This window comes from Neomonachus schauinslandi, chromosome 7 (assembly GCF_002201575.2).
Source record: "Neomonachus schauinslandi chromosome 7, ASM220157v2, whole genome shotgun sequence".
In the NCBI taxonomy this organism is placed as follows: Eukaryota; Metazoa; Chordata; class Mammalia; order Carnivora; family Phocidae; genus Neomonachus; species Neomonachus schauinslandi.
Window position 1 is genome coordinate 66,399,727 of NC_058409.1, and position 16,884 is coordinate 66,416,610.

The 16,884-nt window shown below is 37.3% G+C and overlaps 1 non-coding gene across 1 annotated transcript; it reads left to right on the forward strand.

The window, feature by feature from the left end:
• Positions 1 to 128: 128 nt before the first annotated feature.
• Positions 129 to 249, forward strand: LOC123325441. Its single transcript, XR_006540445.1, has one exon. It is a non-coding gene; the product is annotated as a U6atac minor spliceosomal RNA (small nuclear RNA).
• The last annotated feature ends 16,635 nt before the right edge of the window (positions 250 to 16,884 follow it).

Genomic DNA, 16,884 nt, shown 5'->3' on the forward strand with positions numbered 1-16,884 from the left:
ACCGGAGACGAGACGGACAACTCCGAGGGAAAGGAAGGAAGGGAGAAGAGGCATGGCTGCGGGGTTAGCCTCCTCAGCTAGAAGGAGGGAGTAGCTGGGGAATGAGGCCTGCCAAATTTGGCTTCGCTATGTTGTATGAAAGGAAAGAAGGTTAGCACTCCCCTTGACAAGGATGGAAGAGGTCCTCGGGCGTGTCAACACGCATACGGTTAAGGCATGCCACCTACTTCGCTATATTCTAAAACCTTGGATGGCCCGAGTACATAGGGAGTTTGTTTAAAACGCAGATTTAAATGTATCTTTCTCCCATTCTGATTTTAGTAGGTATGAATCTGCATTCTTTTTTTCCTTACAAACTGTCCAGGTGATTCTAAGGCAGGGGCTGTAGATTATATTTGTATAATTAGGGGGTTGAATTACTAGGCTATTTACGGTGAAGCGGTACTTAACCGGCCTTTATCTCCCCTCTTCCTCCTTGAATGGATTTGTTCTCTTATGTCCTTTATTTTCCAGTGTTGTGAGCTGCTTACACACATTATGTTATCTGAAGTTGCAAACTAAGTTCTTGAAGCTCATTTGGGTAATTAAATTGTTTACTTGTTCATCATTTCTACTAGGCTTTCTTGAGGTGCAGGATTTTATCTTTCATTTAACGCTGTTCAACGTGTCTAATACAATGCCTGATGCATAGGTGCTCAATAAATATTTGTTGCATTGAATGGAATCTTGCTGTGAAAACCCACAAAGCACTGAACTAAGCTGTAAACCTTATAAAGGAATAAAATAGCCTGAATGTGGGTGTCGGGCAGGGAAAGGGGGACGATAAACAAACACTATTGTATATGTATAAAGGAGATGCATACACATAACAACACACACACACATAATAAGTTTAAGGAAGGGATAGAACACAAAAGGACAGAAGAAAGTCTTCTTAAAGGATTTGGCCTATATGTTAGGCCTAGAAGGATGAGCAAAATTTGGACAAGTAAAACTACTATGATGGTGTAAGTCTAAAAACTAGAAGTTCAAGGATAGCCCCCCAAAAAACAAAATTAGAAAACTTACCCTTTTAAAGTACTTTTATAAATCTCCTTTAAGTCAAAAAGGAAAAGGGAATATTGCCACTAATAAGGTTTTTGGTAGTTTAAAAGAGAGGTTGGGGTGTCTGGCTGGCTCAGTCTGTAGAGCATGCAACTCTTGATCTCTGGGTTATGAGTTCAAGCCCCACATTGGGCATAGAACTTAATTTTAAAAATTACAAAAAAAATAAGAGGGAGCTTTACAAATTACTAAAATACTTCATACAACTTCATGCTGCTAATAAATATTAATATCAAAATGAAATAATCACTTTCCAAAGGAAACAGATGACTGAAAGAAGATAGAAAACTGAATTAGGTCAGTAACTATAGATAGGACTGAACGGTAGGATGGTGCCAGAATTCCATGCCATAAAATAAAAAGGCATCCAGCCCACTCAGAGTTATGGGTGAGTTAAAAATTCATTAGGAGCAGGCAACTCTTGATCTTGGGGTCATGGGTTCAAGCCCCACGTTGGCTGTGGAGATTACTAAAAGAAAAAAGAAAAAACAACTTTGAATTCATAAAAATTCCTGAGGAGCTAATTCTTTAAACTCAGAGCATGATGGAGAACTTTTTAAACATTCTAGCTAATGTGAAGCTAGCACAGAAAACATTAAAAGCATTTAAAATCCTAAAAAAACATTTAAAATCACTGTATGCTTCATGAGGAGAGTGTGCATGTTACTCACCATTCTATGTGCTTGGCTCGTATTTGATGTTCATTAGTGAATATATGTGCAGACATTTTAGATGTTGGCAAAATCAATTTGGTATTGAACATTTCACTGAAACCAAATAGAGTTTATTTTTAAAATCCAAAGATAGTTCAAAATACAAATCTGTATTAATCATAATTCTGGGTTAAGGAGATAAGCTCAGTATCTGAAAAGGCACTGGAAAATATTCAAAGTCCATTTCTAATAAAATGTATATTAATAAACCAGATGTAGAAGGTACATTTTTAACTTGAACAGCATATTTGAAAAATGCTAGTGTTGGGGCGCCTGGGTGGCTCAGTCATTAAGTGTCTGCCTTCTGCTCAGGTCATGAGCCCAGCGTCCTGGGATTGAGCCCCGCATCAGGCTCCCTGCTCTGCAAGGAGCCTGATTCTCCCTCTCCCCCTCCCCCTGCTTGTGTTCCCTCTCTCGCTGGGTCTCTCTCTGTCAAATAAATAAATAAATAAAATTTAAAAAAAAAAAACTGAAAAAAGAATTCAGTAAAGTAGCTGATTTTCGGAAAAATTTGAAATTAACAAGCAGTCATAAGCTAAAATAATAACAGCAATATGAAATTCCTACAAGTAAACTTGAAATGTGTCGGGGGCGCCTGGGTGGCTCAGTCGTTAAGCGTCTACCTTCGGCTCAGGTCATGATCCCGGGGTCCTGGAATCGAGACCCGCATCGGGCTCCCTGCTCAGCGGGAAGCCTGCTTCTCCCTCTCCCACTCTCCCTGCTTGTGTTCCCTCTCTCACTGTGTCTCTGTCAAATAAATAAATAAAATCTTTTAAAAAAAAAAAAAGGAAATGTGTAGGATCAGAAGGTAGAAAATTACATTTTACCAAAGGACATGAGATTTGAATAAATTGACAAGCTCTTCTCCTAGATGGGAAGATTCAGTACTGTAAAAATGCTGACTATACCCTAGATTTATCTGTAAATTTAATATAATCAAAATGAAAATTCTCCTTTTTTAAAAAAATTTTTTAAGATTTTATTTGAGAGAGCAAGCATGTGTATATGAGTGGTGGGGGTGAGGGAAGAGGGAAAGGGAGAAGCACACTCCCCTCTAAGCAGGGAGCCCAACTCAGGGCTTGATCCCAGGATCTTGAGATAATGACCTGAGCCAAAGGCAGACGCTTAATAGACTGAGCACCCAGGCACCCCCCATCTTTTTCTTGAATGTAATAAAAATTGTTCTAACGATCATTTTAAGAATAATTGCATAAAATAAGTTACAAAATGGTGAAAAAGAATAGTAATATAAAAATTGCTCTATAAGATATTAAAATGTATTTGCTACTATTGTAATCAAAATAGTAAATCCAGAGCCAGAGCCAAAAGTAGATAGAACTTGTGGCTTAAGAAGATAGTAGTATTAGTATTTGTTTAGTCTTCCTCCTGAATCCTTAATAAAACAATAGTTGAGAAACAATTTCTAATACTAAAGTGATTTGGAAAGCTACCGTAAACAGAGAGGTATTTAAAAAAATATCTGAAAGATCAAAAGAGACATGGAAGCCTGTTGACAAATGAGACAGATCACGAAAGTGTCAACTCCTTGGGGCACCTGGGTGGCTCAGTTGGTTAAGCGTCTGCCTTCGGCTCAGGTCATGATCCCATGTGATCCCTGGGTCCTGAGATCGAGTCCCACATCAGGCTCCCTGCTCAGTGTAGAGTCTGTTTCTCAATCTGCCCCTTCCCCTGCTCATGCTCTCTCTCTCTTTCTCTCTCTCTCTCTCTCTCTCACAAAAATAAATAAATAAATAATCTTTAAAAAAAAAAGTGTCCTTAGAATTTGCAGGTGACTAAGGCTTCAGAGAGAGTTGATCTGCCTGACGGAGTCCCAGAGAGACCCTAGGCTTGGAGTTGTCTGGCAGAGTAGAGGGTAGAAATGAGAAGAAGGGTGAATACAAAATTTAAAAACTCTTTAGGAAACCACTGCACTTGAATTTTTTCAGATTCCCCTCCCCAATATTGTCTTTCTTCACATCTATCTAGAACCCCATTCTTAAAAATGAATGAAGAATCAAAAACTGTCAGAGATAAGAAGAAAATCAACAGCATAAATGATAAACTAAGGAAAACAACTATCTAGGAAGACTCAGAGTCAGCTTAGGAAGCAAAACAAGCTCATAATAAACTAATAATATTAAGCTTCCTAAGAGGTAGTCAAGAAAATACTGTTTAAGAGAACAGCATACTCTGAAAGAGTAACATTCTGAGAATAAGGAAAGACTATTGAAAATAAACATATGATAAAATAAAAAATGATGAGATGATTTAATTGAAATACTCTAGAACTTAGAGCATTCAGACAAAAATATGGAAAAATTGAAAAAACATGGAGGATTAAACCAATAGATCCATCATATGACTAATAGGAATTCCAGAAACAGCAACAAATGGAGGAAAGGCAGAGAAATATCAAATACATAATTGAAGAAAAATTTCAGGGAACTAAAGATCAGTACAAATTCTCAGATTGGTAGGACATACCTAGTACTGAGCAAACTAAAATGGTAAAAGGAACCACATACCAATAAGACATTTCAGAACATCAAAAATAAAAAGGTTAGCTTCCAGGGACAATCTGCTCTCCTATAAAAGAATAATAATTGAACTAGCATCAGATTTCTCATCAAAAATATTAGACTCCAGAAGATAATAACTTCAAAATTGTAAGGGGACATTATTTTGAACTTAGAATTCCATTCCTTTTCAAGACAAAAACCAAGTGTGAGAACATAATAAGGATTTCAGAAAGTTCAGTCATTATATATACTTAGAGTTGTCCTCCAGATTGCATAATCCAGGGGTATTCCAATATTGTATTTCACTCTTATTTTTATATAAGTAAGTATATAAAAATATAAGATTATATAGAGCATAATAGATAATTATATATATATATAATTTTAAGAGTATGATGTATACATGTATTTACCACAATTAAAAAGAAAAACCCTCACAATGAAAACAAATATGATAATAAAACCAATGAAGAACAAAAATGTCAAAGCTAGAAAAAAAATAAACACAGGGGCACCTGGATGGCTCAGTCAGTTGAGCATCCGACTCTTGATTTCAGTTCAGGTCATGATCTTAGGGTTGTGGGATTGAGCCCTGCATCAGGCTCTGGGCTCAGCAGGGAGTTGGCTTGAGATTCTCTCCCTCTGCCCCCCCCCAAATAAATAAATAAATCTTTAAAAAAAAAATGAAGGCAAATACGAAGTAGGAAAAATATTTGCAAAATTCTTGGAGGACAAGGGATTATTATTTTTCATAATATAACAAACCTGTTTATTGTGCAGTCAGACCTTGACCTGTTCCAAATGGAAAGAAGCTCATTCCTTTTTCTCAAGTCACTGCTTTCAAGTATATTTTATCAGATTTCTCTTTCCTGTTGCTTTATGTTTAGGATATCTTACAGCTTTCTTTTCAGTCATTTTCATGATTTCATGTCGATTATAGGAATAAGTCCCATTTCTATAATTATGATTTTCTTTCTGGTATTAAAATGTCCAATCTTGGGGCACCTGGATGGCTCAGTCAGTTAAGCTTCTGACTTTGGCTCAGGTCATGATCTCAGGGTCCTGGGATGGAGCCCCAAGCCTGCTCCCCGCTAAGTGAGCGGGAAGTCTGCTTCTCCCTCTGCCTCTGCCCCTCCCCTCACTCATGCTCTCTCTTCTCTCTTTCTCTCTCTCTCCCTCAAATAAATGAATAAAATCTTAAAAAAAAAAAGAAATAGTTAAGGTTAAATGAAATCATAAGAGTGGGGCTCTAATCCAACAGGAGTGATATCTTTATAAGAAGTAGAAACACCAAAGGATGTGTACCCACAGAATAAAGGCTATATGAGAACAGAGGAAGAAGGCAGCTATCCCCAAGCCAAGGAGAGGCCTCTAGAGAAACCCAGGTGGCACCTTGTTTTTGAACTTCCAGCCTCCAAAACTGTGAGAAAACAAATTCCTGTTGTTTACCCACCAAGTCTATGGTATTTTGTTATGGCAGCCCTAGAGGACTAATACAATAAGTAAAGATTGACAGATTTTACTGTATGACAGTGAAACATTTCTCTATGGCAAAAGACTACATTAAGCAAAGTAAATATGCAAACAAAAGCATGGAGTTTAAGTTAAGATAACAGTATTAAAACTGGTAGAATCATTGATTGTGATGGAGAACTCTATCTTCCATATGTTTCCGAAGTAATACCACAAAGCACACATTATCTGATCCCAAGGGAGAAAATGTAATTTTGCCACAGGGTGTCACCAGTCTAATCTAATGGTCTAAGTTATCATCACCAATTGGAGTATTACCAGATAGTATATGTCTGCTTATGTAATTCAATATGAAGTACTCAACTGAACCTCTTAGATCTTTTAGCCAAGAATGTTTAACTTGAATTTAATTAAATCTTAATATCTAATATCACATGTATAGGAAATGTAGGAGATAGGGAAACCACTTTCAAAAAAAAATTTAAAAAGACACTATGGAGAAACAATTAGACAAATCCAGAAAGTAACACATTCTATAGGACAACTGACCATTCTCTTCAACAAGTCAGTGCATGAGAAAAGGGATTGACCTGGATTAAAAGGGACTTAAAAGACATTACACCCAGATAGAATGCCTTGTCCTGGATTAAGGCATGGTTTGGACAAAGTAGCTATAAAAGGCATTACAGAGACATTAACAATTTGAATGTCTCCATTCAAATTGAAGAAATTTGAATATGGACAGGGAATTAGATGTTACAAAGAAATTACTATTTCATCAGGCATTTTAATAACATTTTGTCCATTTATGAAAATGTTCTCCTTTTTAGAGATGCAAACTGAAGTGTTTGAGGTGAAATGTTCAAAATGTCTGTAATTTACTTTAGTCAGCATATAAAAATCAGTTTAAAAACTTAAAAGGTACAATGATAAATTCTATGTAGAAAAGAAGACAGGGCAATGAGATAGCAGCTGACCATGGGTTGAGTACTATAGCATTGAGAAGGTCTATGATAAAGTGACTTTTGAGCTGTGATATTAAATGATTGCAACTATGTCAGTTTAGGTCCTCTGAATTGGAGCCTAAGAAACATCTGTGAAGGATAAAGGTGTAGTAAGCAGAAGACAGGTGAGTCTTCAAACTACAATACTGTCCTGACACTTGGGAAAGGAAAGGAAGGAGGACTGGGTAGGAAGAGCTTCAGAGTACAATGCAGCTACGAGAAAATCTTAGGCCAGTGAGGAGACCCAGAGCAAAAATGGCCCTATTGTGAGGAGTCCTGCATTAGGCAGGAATAGCCAAGCTCTAGTATCTGTTCTGTACTCAGTTGTCAGCTAGACTCAGCCCAGGTTAAAAGTGGCCTCAGTGTGAGTAGATCTGAAAATATGGCAGCTGAAAGGCATTAACTATACTCCTCACAGAGGGAGATCTGACCAGTATACTTGCCTTATTGTTGCACAAGCCTTGCAAAAGTCTGAAGGGAGAGTATACCAGAAAGAGGAAATGGCAAAGGCAAAGGCCCTGAGTTTGGAACAAGGTTGGCATAATCAAGGAAAAGAAAGAATAAGTTTGAAGTATAATGAGAGTGGCAGAATGGTCCAAGAAGTCAGATTGATAAGTAGAGTCCTAATTATATAGAGTCTAGGAGTTCATGATGAGGGATAAATTTTATTTCAAGTATAATGGAAATCCATCAGCAGGTTTTAAGCAATGAATTATTGTGATCTGATTTAGGTTTTAGAGCCAAACTTCCTGAAACATTAATCTATATTCACAACATCCATTTCCTCATATCTAATTTTCTCTCAACCCACAGCAAATCTGACTTACATTCACCTCTCTACTGGAAGTGCTTTTACTAGGTCACCAAAGACTTCTTAATTGCTCAGTTCAATTGCTTCTCTTCAGTTCTCATCCTGTTGTCCCTTGGGTTGCATCTGTGTGTTGACCACGCCTTAAAATTGCTCTCATGGCTGTTTTTTACTACTCCTTCATAGTTTCCTTCGATGGCTTTTCTTTATCCACTCCCCAATTGTTTGTTTGCATGTTTTCAGAATGATGTTCTTAATAGCTTCATACTATTCCTAAGCACTCTCACCTCCTAAATTTCAACAATCACCTATATAGTGATAACTCCAAAATTGCTCAAAATTTTTTCTGCTAACCCTCTACTCGCAGTCTTCAAACCTAAATTTTCACTTATGTCATGTATTTCCATCATAATGGAAAAGAATATATCAAAACAAAAATAATTATCTTCTTCTAAAATACTTATGTATTCTCCATCCTAGATAATGGCATCACCAGTCACCCAGTTTGTGTAACTTCTCGGAATAATATTAAACTCATCATTATTGTCAAAGCATAATTTTCAAAATTTAAATATATCATTGTTATACAAATATAGAATGAATATGTTTTTATAATCTATTTAACATTTTTTTTTGAGAGGAAGTGAGGTGGGGGGAGTGGCAGAGGAAGAGAGAGAATCTTTTTTTTTTTTTTTTTTATAAAGATTTTATTTATTTATTTGACAGAGAGACACAGCGAGAGAGGGAACACAAGCAGGGGGAGTGGGAGAGGGAGAAGCAGGCTTCCTGCCGAGCAGGGAGCCCGATGTGGGGCTCGATCCCAGGACCCTGGGATCATGACCTGAGCCGAAGGCAGACGCTTAACGACTGAGCCACCCAGGCGCCCCAGGGGGAGAGAGAGAATCTTAAGCAGGCTTCATACCCAGCACATAGCCCAACTTGGGCCTCAATCTAACATCTTGAGATCATGACCTGAGCCGAAATCAAGAGTTGGGCACATGGGGCACCTGGGTGGCTCAGTCGGTTAAGCGTCTGACTTTGGCTCAGGTCATGTCCCAGGGTCCTGGGATCTAGCCCCACATCTGGCTCCCTGATCAGCAGGGAGCCTGCTTCTCCCTCTCCTGCTCCCCCTGCTTTGCTCTCTCTCTCTCTCTCTCTCTCTCTCTGTCAAATAAATAAAATCTTAAAAAAAAAAAAAAAAAGTTGGGCACTTAACTGACTCAGCCACCCAAGCACCCCTAAGTTCTGTTTAACTTTTTAATGAGGAAACCAGCAAGATGATAAAGCTGGTTCACAGAAAAAATAGAAAAACTCAGTATACCTAGGCAGTCACAAGAGGCATGCTGAAATAAGTTGGCTAAATTAACAATGTTATACAAGTTAATGTCCTACAAGTCAAAATAAACTGTAGCCTTTGGAGTTGCATTCTCTACCAGACAAAAAGGTTTTGTATCTCTAGAGGGCAAAAATCTACAAGTTAACATTTTACACAGTCTTCGCTCTGATCAGTAACAACTAACAAACAAAGGTAAACCTCCTAGAGAATTAAATTCTTATTGGGTAGAACTATTAAGCTATATTCCAGAATAACATACAACCATCCTTTGGCATTATACCCAAGTTTTGGATAGTTTTTCTTAAACTTTTATATGATCCCACATCACCATCATGTGGTGATGGAGCTATCTTTTAAAGACAAATCTGCCTGATTCCCATGCCTGTTTTTCCCTATGAAAAATGTAAATGGTAGGCAAATTCAAGTAGTGCACAGAAAATAAGCAGGAGTAAGGTTTGAGAAAAGGCTTCTGGTTTTCAAACTTAGTAAATCACAATAATTAAGATAGTATGACATTGGAGAAAGGATAGAAAAATATATCAGTAGAGTAGACCTACTCCTACAGTCAGTAAATTCATTATAAAAACACCAATACAAGTCAATGGAAAAAGACCTTGCAATAAATGGTGCTGTAGCAACCAGACATCACACAAAAAAGAAATGTACATGATTCTTATCTCTCACCAACACAAAAATTAACTTGAGATGGATAATAGACTTCTATGTGAAAGAAAAACTTACAAAGTTTCTAAAAGAAAATGTAGTATACTATCTCCATGACTTTGAGGCAGATAAGATTTCTTAAGCAGGACTTAAAAAGCATTAATCACAAAAATAAAAATGGATAAATTGACATCCTCAAAATTAAAAATTTCTGTTCATCAAAGACACCATTCAAAAGTAAAAAGACAAGCCATGGAGTGGAAGAAAACATTTACAATATGTATATCTGATAAAACGTTACAAATCAATTATAAAAAGACTGAAAGCCCAATAAGAACATTGGATAAAAGATTCGAATAAGCAGTTTGCAAAAGTGGATATCTAAAGGCCAATAAACATATGAAAAGATGTTCAACATCATTAGTTATCAGGAAAATACAAGTTAAAGCCACAGTGAGTATTATCACATACACACCCAAATGGCTAATATTAAAATAAATTTAAAAATTTTTTAAAGACTAATAATATCAAATTGTGACAAAGGATGTGGACCAACTCTCAAAGATTGCTGATAGTGGAATGTAAAATAATAGATCCACTTTGTAAGATTGTCTGTCTCTACTAATGTTAAAACATTCACTTACCTTATGACACAGCAATTTCACTCCTAGGTGTATATCCAAGAGTAGTGGTATGTTCCCCCAGAAAATTTTTCACAAGAATGTCTGTTGCAGCTTTATTCATAACCCCATACTGGAAACACCCCAAATTTCCATTAACATGTAAAAGGACAAACAAATAGAGATACACTCATATAAAAGAATACTACCAGTGATAAAGAAAAAAAACACACAAAACTAATGGTAACATCAACAATAAGATTGATATTCATGGATATTTTTTTAGTGAAATAAGTCAGAGACAAAAGAGTACATGCAAATGAGTATGTTGTACATGATTCCATTTATATAAAGTTCAACAATTGGCAGATCTAATCAATGTTTATAGTTTTCAGAATAGGGGTTACCTCTGGGTAGGCAGGGATGGGGTAGCAGTGGTGGTTTATACTGAAAAGGAACATAAAAGAACTTTAGAGGGTGTTAGAAATGCTCTATATCTTGATCTGCATGGTGGTTTCAAGGGTTTATGGACACGTAAAAATCATCTAACTGTGTACTTAAAATTAATGCACTTTATGCATTTTACTAGGTAGGTTATCCATCAAAAATATTAGTTTCTCACAAGGCCTTTGGTTGCAATTTTTGCAGTGTTAAGGAAAATAGTCTAGATTGTAAAAGGTTAAGGGATGATGAAGCAGTGAGATTTAACTTCACTTTGAAGAAATTTGTGAAGAGAAGTATAAAATTAAGGAATTAATAAAGATATCAACAAGTAAAAGAAGGTTGTCTTTAAAATTATTTTAGAATAGGTAATGCTTTATTAGGGGAGAAGAAGCCAGTGGAGAGGTACAGGTAGAAGATGGGAGTGAGGGAGGAGAAGAGAAAGTTGATAAGACTAGACATCTTGGAGTAAAAAATGGGGAATTATCTAAATAAAGAGAAGGAAGATAAAGCAAAGAAAGACAAGTAGGGTGAAAAAACTAAAGGACTGTAAAACAGAAGATAATTTAAGGATTTTCACAGACCTTGTCTCCGTCTCTTTAGGAAAATATAAAGTAAGGATATCTACTAAAAGTCAGGAGCTGGGGGGAAAGGATGACAGGAGGTAGAATAGAGGGCTTGATGAAGCCAATTAACTGTTTCATTAGCTTTGAAATCTGGGCAACTTACATTACTTCTTGAGTTTCCTCATCCTGTGATGGGGATTCCACTCACCTTACAGAGTTGCTATGAAGATTAAATAAGCTAATGTATATACAGTATTCACATAAGACAGTTGATGAATGCTATTTCCCCTTTAAAAGGGACTAGACTTGCTGAAAATTATCCTCCACAAATAGCTTGGAAAATAGAATAATCTGGAGTCAGAATAAAAGACCCAGTGGAGGATAAGGAACCTAGGGACTTCCTTAACGTCTGTGGGGGTTAGTGCAAATGAGGCCTCATATGCCTTATGTATAAATATTTTAAAGCTATACATCAAGCTAATAAGCTATTAAATAAAATACGTTCTATCCTCCTACTCTGACAAATACAGCTTCATAATGACCTGAAGTCTAGGTTTAAAATTAGAATTCTGATTCCTTGGTGTTCCACACTGAATCCTGGTAATGTGGGAAGAGCCAGACCAAGTCGGCCTTTTCTTTCTTCTTCCAATTCTATCCCACACTAGGAGGGGCCTCCAGTGTATGTGGGTGGATATTCCAGCCTGAAAATCCAAACTCCATTCTCACCTTCGGCAAATAGCAGCCATTTTGCCACCATTATGCTTGGGTTGTGCTCTCCAATGGCATTGTCCTTGCATTCAGCTCAAAATACTTTTTATTTCAAGGAGTCATATTTTGAGGTAGAATATTTTGCTACCCTTCAGGTAGATATATCTCCTGAGGTGCCTGGGACTCTTCACCTCATGTGGAATGCAGCATAGAAAGGCCAAAATGGGTTCCAAAGCATGGGGCTCTCAGCAGAGGCCTCTTGTACCCATAACTAAGGACCTTATAGTGAGTCACATTTAGGTGTAAGATTATGCATACTTCCTGCTTTCAGCAGTGAATACAGGTAGACTGCAATACTGTTGACTGGAAAGAGCAAAATATTCAAGATAAAAATATGCTGAAAAATATAATGAAAATGAAGTAGAATCTACAAGTCCTTGTTAAGAGGCTACTTTCCACTTAATAAGTAAGCCATTTAGCATTTGAATTATTTTGATGGATTGAAAGCTTTCCTATGAAGCATTGCATAAAACTGAAAATGATTTATTAATCTCAGATCTATTCTTCAAATCAAAATATTTGGTAGCCAGCCGTGGTCTGGTAACCAGCTTTTGTGAGCTTTGGTTAAAGGTGAAATTTCGTAACCTCTTTGTCTGGCTTTACATTTCTTAAAACCAAAGAAGTTGTATTTAGATATTCATGTTTGTAGATTCATAGGATGTCTTTGAATCCAAATGGTGTTCTTTTTTTTTTTTTTTTTTTAAGTTTTATTTATTTGAGAGAGAGAGAGAGCACGAGCAGAGGGAAAGGGAGAAGCAGACTTCCCACTGAGCAGGGAGCCCGATGCGGGCCTCGATCCCAGGACCCTGGGATCATGACCTGAGCCGAAGGCAGACGCTTAACGACTGAGCCACCCAGGCGCCCCCCAAATGGTGTTCTTATCACAACAGTCAAAAACAAAGGATTTTATATTTTTTTGATGAAGTCTCATCAGTAATGAGGCACTAAACATCCTCCTAAATACAATATAGAGGTGAAAATTAATAGGGTTATTTTTAGCTACCATCTACATACTACAGGCAGACAACATCAAGAGCAAGGGGGAAATAATGGTTCTTTTAGTTTAATAAATCATAATGTTCCTGAAAAATTCTCCTTCCTCCCAAAATTGGGGCATCTAATTATATAAAGTGATTACTGTGGCAACAGCTTAGATATGAAGAGAAAAAGAGGGAAAAAAAGAGAGAGAAAGAGAGAGGAGGGGGAGGGAGACTGGGAGGGAGGGAGAATAAATTAGGCTATTAAAAAGAAAAAAAGTGTTTTGACTAAAGAGCAAATTGTGGGAACTGCTGACTAGAAGAGAAAGGGAACACTGAAAAAGTTATATTTAGGGCTTAAACCAGTCAATATCTGAACGTTAAAGTAAAGGTAAACTTTGTGAATGTAAATAAAAGAAACTAAGAATCACAATAGTAGCTTTTATAGGATAGAGTGAGGAAAGAGCTGCTTATTTCTAAATTATATAATAAACTTCAAGTGAAAATTTGATAGAGTATAAAATACTATGTACAGGGGCGCCTGGGTGGCTCAGTTGGTTAAGCGACTGCCTTCGGCTCAGGTCATGATCCTGGAGTCCCTGGATCGAGTCCCGCATCGGGCTCCCTACTTGGCAGGGAGCCTGCTTCTGCCTCTGACCCTCCCCCCTCTCATGTGCTCTCTCTCTCTCTCATTCTCTCTGTCTCAAATAAATAAATAAAATCTTTAAAAAAAAAAAAAATACTATGTACAATAAGAAAGTTAAAGATTACATGTCGTGTATTGTTATATATTGTAATATTAATGTATTATATGTTACATATTATAATATATAATATGTTTCTGTATTATAACAGAACCTAAAATACAGTTTACCCTTGAATAACATAGGTTTGAACCGTGGAGGTCCACTTATATATATGTGGAATGTATTTTCTCTTCCTTATGGTTTTTTAATAACATTTTCTTTTCTCTAGCTTACTTTATTGTAAGAATACAGTATATAATACATATAACATATAAAATATGTTTTAATAGATTATTTATGTTAGTAAGGCTTTGGGTCAACAGAAGGTCAACTTAACTATTAGTAAAGTTTTGCGGGAGTCAAAAGTTCTATGTTGATTTTCAGCTACACAGCTGTGGGAAGGATGGCACTGCCCGTAACTCCCATGTTGTTCAAGCATCAACTGTATATGAGAAAACAGCTCACATAAAAAGATCTACAAATAGTTTGTAAACATATGACTTGTTCAACTTTTAAAAAGTAAGGAAAATACTAAAATAAACTTTAGTGAGATTCCAGTCTTCACTTGCTGGATTTGCAAAGATCTAAGTTTGGAATTACAAACCTACTATAGAGAATTAGCAGGAAAAGTCTTCCTTAAACATTGTTTCTAGTTAGGTAATTTAGGGCAACCTTTTTGGAGAGCCTTGGAGATCAGATGTATCAAAATTTAAAATACACTTTGAACCAGCACTTATACTTCCCAGAAATTATTCTGTAGATATACTTGTACATAAAGTATGTGCAAAGCTATTCATTACAGCTTATGAAAGAAAAAGATTGGTTCACATGGAATCACTGTGAAAAGTAAAATTTGAGCTTTGTAACCCTCAGTCACAGCTGGCCCATAGTAGAGCTGCTTTTGTGAACTGAGCAGCCCTCACAGAGCTCATGCAAACTGGTTGTGTGTTCTAGGGGTTAATGCTGTCACCACCTTGGTGGAAAGCAAGAAAGCTCAGCAGGTAGTAATTGCACATGATGTGTATCCCATTGAGTTGGTTGTCTTCCTGCCTGCCCTGTTATAAGGTGGGGATTCCCTACTTCATTATCAAGGGGAAGGCCAGGCTGGGGCGTCTGGTCCACAACAAGACCTGCACAACTATCACCTTCACACAGGTTAACTCAGAAGACAAAAGAGCTCTGGCTAAGAGGTGGAAGCTATCAGAACCAATTCCAATGACAGATATAATGAGATCCATCGTCACTGGGGAGGCAGCATCCTGGGTCCAAAGTCAGTGGTTTGTATTGCCAAGTTGGAGGAGGCAAAGGCTAAAGAACAGGCCACCAGGGGCGCCTGGGTGGCTCAGTCGTTAAGTATCTGCCTTCGGCTCAGGGCATGATCCCGGGGTCCTGGGATCAAGCCCCGCGTCGGGCACCCTGCTCCGCGGGAAGCCTGCTTCTCCCTCTCCCACTTCCCCTGCTTGTGTTCCCTCTCTTGCTGTCTCTCTCTGTCTGTCAAATAAATAAATAAAATCTTTAAAAAAAAAAAAAAAAAAAGAACAGGCCACCAAACTGGGCTAAGTGTATACTGTTGAATTTTCTGTACATAAAAGTAATAAAAAGTTCTCTTTCAAAAAAAAAAAGAGGGGCGCCTGGGTGGCTCAGTTGGTTAAGCGACTGCCTTCGGCTCAGGTCATGATCCTGGAGTCCCCGGATCGAGTCCTGCATCGGGCTCCCTGCTCGGCAGGGAGTCTGCTTCTCCCTCTGACCCTCCTCCCTCTCATGCTCTCTGTCTCTCATTCTCTCTCTCGCAAATAAATAAATAAAATCTTTAAAAAAAAAAAAAAGAAAGAAAAGAAGAAAAAGATTGGAAAAATACTAACTACCCATGAACAGAAGACAGGTTAAATATACTAATTTATATCCATAGCATGGAATTATTATAAACCTGTTAAAAAGAATAAGATAGATCTGTAGATACTAATATGTAATATTTTTGGAATATATCATTAAGTGAGATAAAAGAAAGTTCAGACCAGTATAGATAGCATACTATCAATTTGAGTTTAAATAATAATAATAGATATTATAGCCACTTCACAATGTCTGTCCTCTTTGGCCAAAAACTACCAGAAATACCTGTAGTTGAACAAGTTGAGTTTTTTATTTTGGGGTTTCCTCCCACCTCAAACATCCTGAGGGAACTCTCTTAGAAAGAGAGTGTGAGAAAGGACTTCGCTTTGGTTGGGTGATTTTTGAGGGGCCCAAGGAAGTGGGGGCAACTATATGACTGGGAATCTTAACAAACTTTATCTATAGGGAGGGCAGCCTATAGGAAGATAAAGCTATAATTACATGAAGTCTAGGCTCCCCACCTGGTCTTTGCTGGCATGGGTGGGGTGGGGCCATAGTTTCTTCTAAGGTAAATTGGTTATTTTCTAAAAGTTTTTTGTCTTACTAGGCTTCCCTTTTCCTGGTGCTTTGGCTCAAGGAAGCAGCTTTTGCTGGGCCTTTTTCTATAGGTGCCCATTGGTATTTCCAGGCCTGCTGGCTTCTCCAGTCCCCATCTGGTACATGTTCAGCAAAAAGAAAATCCAGGGAACTCATCACCATGTTGTTTATTGGAGACTGATGTTCTTAGATATAAACTGGAAAAGTACATCTATCTACTCCATCTTCCTGAAAGTGGAAATCCCCTGGATATATTTTTGCACTGTTTCAATTTTTTTTGCCGTAAGTGGGAATCATCCATTCAAACAAGTAAATACATACATAGATACGTACTTTGCTTTTTCAGAACTGATAGTTGCAAAATCCCTATGAAGAAAATAAAGAACAAAGGGATAGAAGGTAGCTGAATTAAGTAAAGCTAGTTGGTTAGGGTGGTCAGGAAAAACCTCTGACACTTGAGCTGGAATCAGAAGCCAGTCTTGTGCAGAACTGAAGGAGAGAAGAGGAAGAGTAAATGCAAAAGATCTGAAATAGGAACAGGCTTGACATAATCTAGGAACAGAGAGAATTCTAGAATCAGTGGAGTACTGGAGTTATCATCTTACTTATTGTCATAATAAAAAGAATTAGCCAACATTCATAATGGATGCATGCTTACTCAATAGTTGAAACCATAGGTTGAATACAGATTCAAGAGTTTGGCAAAAATCAATGAA